Source organism: Sus scrofa, chromosome Y (assembly GCF_000003025.6).
Source record: "Sus scrofa isolate TJ Tabasco breed Duroc chromosome Y, Sscrofa11.1, whole genome shotgun sequence".
NCBI classification, from domain to species: Eukaryota; Metazoa; Chordata; class Mammalia; order Artiodactyla; family Suidae; genus Sus; species Sus scrofa.
In genome coordinates, this window is record NC_010462.3 from 6,287,297 (window position 1) to 6,294,829 (window position 7,533).

Consider the following 7,533-nt stretch of genomic DNA (forward strand, 5'->3'; position numbering starts at 1 on the left):
ATACTACCTTCCATCCTGGTCTATCCCGGGACACTGGCTAGAGTTCCCTGTGCTGCACAGCAGGACCTCATTGCTTGGCCATTCTCAGTGTCCTAGCTGGCATCTCCCAACCCCGGTGTTTCTGTCTTACAGATGTGTCTGAGTCCTGTCTTATATTCGACACAGAAGGGATATCTGTGGTATTTGTCTCGCTCCGCCTGCCTGACTTCACTGTGTATGAGCATCACTCCTTATGATCATAAGGTCTACCCCTGTCCTAGCCGGTGGCAGTGGTTCACTCTTTCTTAGGGGTGAGTGAGCAGGGAGATTTCTGAAGGTCACTCCAGCATCTGCTGTTCTGTAGTATGTATCTATCAGGATACTTTTGTCATGTAGCATATTGTATCTAGTATTGCCTATGGGATACACAGTAGAGCAAGATACTGAGATGTGCAGGTATTGCTATTACATAACATCTAAAACAGTTTTCTTATGCAACATGATAGATGCCGTATGTTACATGTAACGTCTGACATGTGTTTGTAATAGTGTGATCTGTAGGAAACAGGGTTTTTCCCACCTTGCCATATAGATACAATATAATCTATGCTAGTCATTATACTGTCTATAATAGCTGTAATATTCACATACTAACATGGAATATTACACATAAATGATATATATAGTAAATAGTACATAATAGAATATATAACAATGCAATTTAGTCACATAGGATTTTTCCACTTTCCATAGAGATAGACATATTCTGTTACCAATTCCATTATCTATGCTTGTTATAACACTACAACTTGGGGAGTTCCCTGGTGGGTCAGTGGGTTAAGGATCTGGCATTATCTCTGCTGTGGCTCAGGTCACTGATGCAGGTTTAGTCCCTGGGCTGGGGACTTCCATGTGCCGAGGGTATGGCCATAAAAGAAAAAAAATTATAACTTGATATGTAATACATGACCTGTATTGCATTATATAATATAGTGTGTAATGGAGCAGTTTGCTCACAAAGGATTTTCCTACTTGCCATATAGTCAGGCACATATTCTATGTATTTTATTATGTATAATAGTTACAATGTTATGTAACATTATATGCCATGTGTTATTTTATATGTAACGTATGAAGTAATATATATTTACATATATCATGGTGCAATTTGCAGGAAAAAAACATTTTTTTCTCACTTTGCATTATTAATATATATAGTCTATGCTGAATTACATTATCTGCAAGAGCTATAATGTATATAGTATACATAATCATTATGTGTATATGTATTATGTATAATATGTTTTATATTATCTAATAGATTATATACTGCAATCTGGTTGCATAGAATTTTGCTGCTTTCCAGAGAGTTATGTGTATATTATATATTTTATTGTCTATAATAGTTATAATAACTTGGTATATAATGTAGGATATATATTATATAATAGCATATGTAATGCAATTTGGTCACATAGGATTTTCCTACTTTCCATATAGTTATGCATATATTCTATTATATATTTTATTACCTATGGTAGTTATAACTTGGTATATAATATACGGTATATATTATATGATAGACTATGTAATAGTACAATTTTGTCAGAATTTTCCTAATTTCCATATAGTTATGCATATATATTTTATTGTCTATGATAGTTATATTATCAGTGGATATATGATGTATTTATTATAGAGTATATAATAGTGCAATTTCATCATGTAGAATTTTCCTAATTTCCACATAGTTATGCATATATTCTACTATATATTTTCCTAGGTATAATGGTCATATTATTACACCTGGAGCCAGGATGGAAAATGCCAAGTATTTAGTCGGAGTAGAGAAAACTGCTCAGGGTCTCCCCCCCTCCCCTCGAGAAGGTTGTCTGGACAGAGACACTGGGACGAGCCTGGGCCAAGGGTCCCCAGTAGAGAGGAGTCTGGGTGAGATTCCTGGGCTAGACATGCATAAGAGCATGACCAGCTTAGGGGGCCCAGTCTTTCACGGCACCCTCCCCCCCAAGACTGCACCAGCCACGCACCCAATCTGGTGTGGGCAGTGGGGACAGCTTTCCCAGGAAGCCTGCAGGGAAATCTTGGCAGTTGGCTGTGGTTAGCTCTGAAGGACCACTCGCAGAGATTTCAAGGATGGTGGGGAAGGAAATTCCCAGGAAAAGACGTCCACACAGCAATCCCTCCAGAAGAGGAGAGGGGGGGGTATAAGGGTCTAAAAAATTATGTAGCAGGGAGTGGTTTTCAGAAACCCTGCAAAATCGCACCCCTTCCTCTCCTGAGTCTGCCACCAGGTAGATCTTCAGCTTGTTTCTCACCCTCAGCATTTTCTCCTCAGATGCAACATCTACAGTGTCTTCCAAATGGAGGACACATGCTTTGTCGCAGTCAGGCTTCTAGCAGAAAATAGAAAGTGCATTCCCATGGGGTTATTAAGAGTCTGCACAGCCGATTGGGAAGCATTAGGGGAAGTCCTGAAGGAGGCAAAGGCTCCCAGAGTCTATCAAAGTAGAAGAGGAACCGTTATCACCGAGCCTGAGAAGTGAGAGGAAATAAAGTCCAGATGATACCAGGGTTCAGTTGGAGAGCTGTGGTGGAGGGGCTGCCCGGCAAAAGTCAGGACTGATGGAGGAAACAGCTCACTGCAGCAGCAACCACACAGGGAAGGTTGCCTCCCAGCTCCTGCCGGTGCCTCCCACCATCTAAACTCACCTGGATTCCAGAGGGTCACAGACTCTGGGAGGTGCAGGCTACGTCCATCAGTATCCCAGGGCACAGAGTTGGGAAGGGAAGGGCAGAGGTTGGATCTGAAGGGGGAAATGGGAAACACGTCCCTTCTCTCCAGGCTTCAGGTTGGAAGGTGTGGTTGATGGCCTGAGTTGCTCAGCATTTTTTTTCTTCCTTCCTCTCTTTCCCTGAGTCCTCTTTGATGGAAGGTCCACACCTCCTTCCTCCATGGACTTTGGAGTTTGCATCCATTTTGCTTTATTTCATGGGACATCAGCAGAAAATGCTGTAAATGCAAATGGTTCAGGTTACCCTGTGGCCACTTACATTCCAACCTTACAAAAATAGGCCTACGATAGCCACTAGTTCCAAAATAATGAGACCAGGTGGAACAGACATGACTAAGCTTATGCACTGGGTTCCACTTAGGGTGGTGATGGCAGTGGGGCAGCCTAAATCAGCCCCACTTTTGCTGACCTGCAGACTCATATGTCGGAAAATAACAATTTGTTACAGCAGGGCTTTGGGATTTAGGTTTGTTACACAGCATAGTTTAGGTCAGAGCTGACTGATAGAGAAAAGGAGCATCTTCTAAGGTGGGGAAATGTGCTCAGCAAAACCTCTCAAGAAAATCTGCAGCACATTGTCTAGATTCTCGTATCTTCCAAGAGGAGTGGAAGGAGGGAACTAGCTCTCTTACTGTTCTTTGCAAGTGAACATATGATCTGTATCCTCCTTTAAAATTCCAAATCTATTGTATTTTGCACCCTATTGGACAGTTAAAGTTTCACATTGTGTTGCCAATGATAGTTGGATGGGATAGTTTTGTGCGTGTGTGTGTGTGCGTATGTTGAAGACAGAGAAGGAGATTTGAAGCCCCAAATCCTCCTCTGCCCCTGCTCTCTCCAGAGGTCATTTATCCTTGACATCCATCGGCTTTCCCTTTATGTACACATCTACACAAATATAACCCAAAATCTATTTTACAAGGGATCCACAAATACGGCAATCCATTCTTTTCTATGATGACTGGATGTCACAAAAAATAATTCAAAATCTTTTTGTGCTTCCAGAAACGGTCCCTGGGAGTCCCACACTTTCCCAAAGCCCTATTTGATAAGTGGCATTTTGTATCAGGTGAAAGAAAATTAGACCAAAGTTGCCACAGCATCCATTTTCATGCGGGAAATTTGAGGCATTTATGGCTCCTTAACGGATTACAATTTTCTGACTCCAGAACGAAGTTGTGTTCCAAAACGATGTTTTTCTTGCTAAAGCCAAACTTCCACTAATTAAAACTGAACAAGTGACTTGATAGAGGCTGACACCATCCAGGCTGTGCACACAGCTCTGTTTGTTTGTTTTTGACTTTCTGGATGTTTAGATGAAGAAAATTTATTCGGAAATAAACGCTGCTGGGTACGTCAGTAATCAAGCTCCGAAGAAAGACTGGTGTGAAAATCAGATTTAAACCTCACATGCCTTAAAAGAATCTAATTAGTTATGCATTTGGAACATGGGTTTTGTAAACGCAGCAATCTCTGCCTTGGCGATGCATCTGCTAGAGAAGCTTAATTTCAGCAGCATCGCTCTGGAGTGGATGAAGCCGTGTGTCTGAGCAGAGGGGACACTGCTGGTTACCTTTGTCATCACCCTGCGCCAGCTCCTCCTCAAAAAGCTCTGGTTTGTTCAGCCTTCCTCGGCTCCCCTCCCCCGAGCTCATCCCCCAGGACTGCCACCTCTCCTGTCCTCCAGGGCTGTCCCTTGATAGGGATTGTTTTAGGAAGGGACGAGAGACCCGCCCAGTTCTGTGCCATCCTACCCAGAAGAGTTCTCCTGGGGGCTTGGCTTCGGGGAAAGTGTTGTTCTTCCCAAGGGAGGACCAGGAACCGAGATTGGCATCTTTTTCCTCTCAACATGGTAGCGGCAGGAAGCCTTACCTCCTAGGTTCTGGCTTACCTGGCGGGACTTCCTGAAAGCAGTATGACAGAAGAGGGTCCATTTCGGGCAGGGGTCAGGGGGTGGTTGAGAGACCCATCGAGGTGAGTCAACGCATCTTCCTGAGCTGTCGAGAGGCTGGAAATAGGGAGGTGGAGATGAGAGGTGTCTGTGCAGACATGCCCAGTGGAGAGTCATTGGTGAATGAAGATGATATTATCTAGTGAAGAGACAGAGGAGGGAGGATGTGGGGCTGGAGAATGGAGGATGTGACAGTTCACTCTAAAGTAAGGAGTTTCTGCTAGGTCTCAATGGGTTAAGCATCCAACTAGTGTTGGATGAGGACGCAGAGCTGATCCCTGGCCTCGCTCAGTAGCTTAAGAATCCAGTGTTGCTGGAAGCTGTGGCATAGGTTGCAGATGGGGCTTGAATCTGGTGTTGCTGTGGCATAAGCCTGTGGCTGCAGCTCTGATTCAACCCTAATCCTGGGAACTTTGATATGCTGTGGGTGCAGCTGTAGCCCTCCCCCCAAAAATAGTTCCCTGATGACCCAGCAAGTTGAGGATCCAGCATTGTTGTTGCTGTGGCATGGGCTCAATTCCTGGTCCAGGAACTTCTGTGTGTCATGGGTACAGCCAAAAACTAAAACGTAGGAAGAGAAATAAAAGAAGAACCTGTGTTTTCAGTGAAAGATGAATGAGGCATTGCAGGAGAGATGGAAGATTAGGACAGGGAGCATCTCAGAGGAAGTGGGTCTTGTGGTCCCCCATTGTGCTGAGATGAATGTCTGAGGAGGGCAGAAAACCAGCCTGTGTTTCTCAGAGGCAGGGAGACTGGGCTTCATGGACAGAGAGCATGTGTCAGCTTGCTGTTCTGTGTAACAGGTGACCTCAAGTCTGCCAGCTTAAAGAAAAGCACCTGTTTATTGTGTCATAGTTTCTGCATATCAAACATCTAGAAGGGATGGAAACAACCTACATATGTATCCACAGGTGGAGTAATTAGGTGTAGTCCCTATTCACAATGGAATATTACTCAGACATGAAAAAGAATGAAATCATGCCATTTGCAGCAACATAGATGCAACTATAGATTCTCATACAAAGTGAAGGAAGGGAAAGACATGCATTGCTATCGTGGCTCAGCAGGAATGAATGTGACTAGTATCCATGAGGACTCGGGTTCGATCCCTGACCTCACTCATTGGGTTAACAATGCGGCAATGCCACCACCTGTGGTGTAGTTTGCACGCCTGGCTCATGTCTGTCATTGCCGTGGTTGTGGTGTAGACCAGCGGCTACAGCTTCGATTCGACTTCTAGCCTGGGAACTTCCATATGCAATGGGTGCAGCCCAAAAAACAAGAAAAATAATGTATGCTACCAGTCCTGTGTGTAATCTAAAATATGGCACAAGTGAACCCATCTACGGAACAGAAACAGACTCACAGACCCTGGGAACAGACTTGTGGTTGCTGAGGGGGAGGGACTGGCATGGACAGGGGGTCTGGGGGTTAGTATATGCAGACTACGACCCTGAGAATGGATAAGCAATGAGGTCCTGCTGTACAGCACGGGGAACTCTCTCTGGTCTTCTGGAATAGAATAGGGTGGGAGATAATGAGAAAAATGTGTGTATGTAAACACACAATACATATATACATACATGTAGTTGGGTCCCTGCTGTACAGTGAGTTTGGCTCAACATTGTAAATCAACTCTGCTTTAAAAGTCATGGGGAAGGGTGCCGTGTCTCCTGCTCCGAGTCTCATGGGGTTGAAATCAAGTCTCAGGCTGGGACCCTGATTCCATCCGGGTGGAAAGACCCTCCTGAATGTTCACGGGTGATTGGCAGAACTCGGTGCCTCTCCGGCTTTCCGCGTGGCCCCTCCATCCTCCGAGCCAGCAATGGCCAGACAGGACTTCCTCAAGTTCTGAGCCTTTGCATCCTGTCCTGCCTTCAGCAGGTAGGAAGCTGTGAGTTCAGAGCTCTCGTGATCCCCTGGGAAATCCAGCGTAATCTCCCCGAGAGATCAGCAAAGCCCTGACCGTCATGACGTCTGCACAAGAGAGTCTGCAGAATAACAGATTTTCCGGGAGGGGGGCGAAGTTGGGGAAGATGAAGTCCTGCCAACCCCATCAGGAAGGGAATAAATTCAGGAGCAAGTGGGAGGAGGGGCGAAGACAGGAGGCGGCAGAGGAGGAGGGAGATGGATGGAAAGAAAGCGGGTGGAGGCGTGTCTCGGTTTGGGTTGATCCAGGCTGCACACAAGGCGGTGTCTACACTAAGGCAGGAGAGCCCTTGGTGTGCAGATCTGCTTGAGGGAGGAAGTGCGGGCAGGGGGTCCAGGATGGCGCCCGTGCTGAGAAGAGCCCTGGGGGGTCCTCGGGCTGCGCTGCCGCCTCGCTGGGAGGCCCCGGGGGAGTTCCTTAACCTCTCTGGGCCTCAGCATCGCACTGTGTAAAGGGGCCTGAGGGCAGGAAGCATCTCCTGGGGGTTTTGAGCCTCAGGCGAGTTCCCGCAGATGCAACACCGGCAACCGTGTCTGGTTGGCAGTGAGAGCTGGGGTGGCATCAGCGGGTGCTGTGGGGAGAGTCGTCCTCCTCTCCTGTGAGGCTCACAGCGCTGCTTCCCTGAGGGCGGGAGCGGGAGGAGACCTGCAGCCGTGGGAATAAAAGTGAGGCAGCCCCCATGACGGTGGAGTCCTGCATGATATGAGCAGTGTCCCACGGCCACCAGGACAGGGATCCCTGAAAAACGGCACGTGGTCGTCCTAAGGGGAATGTGAGCTCTGGGATAGAAGTCATACGCGCACCGTGATGGAATTACAGTGGTGGAGCCACCGAGATGATGTTACAGTCTTGTGGCCACC

General features: G+C 46.3%; 1 long non-coding RNA gene across 1 annotated transcript; it reads left to right on the forward strand.

Annotated features, from left to right (window-relative positions):
- On the forward strand, positions 204-3,533 carry LOC110257909. Its single transcript, XR_002340916.1, has 2 exons — positions 204-290; positions 1,763-3,533. It is a non-coding gene; the product is annotated as an uncharacterized LOC110257909 (long non-coding RNA).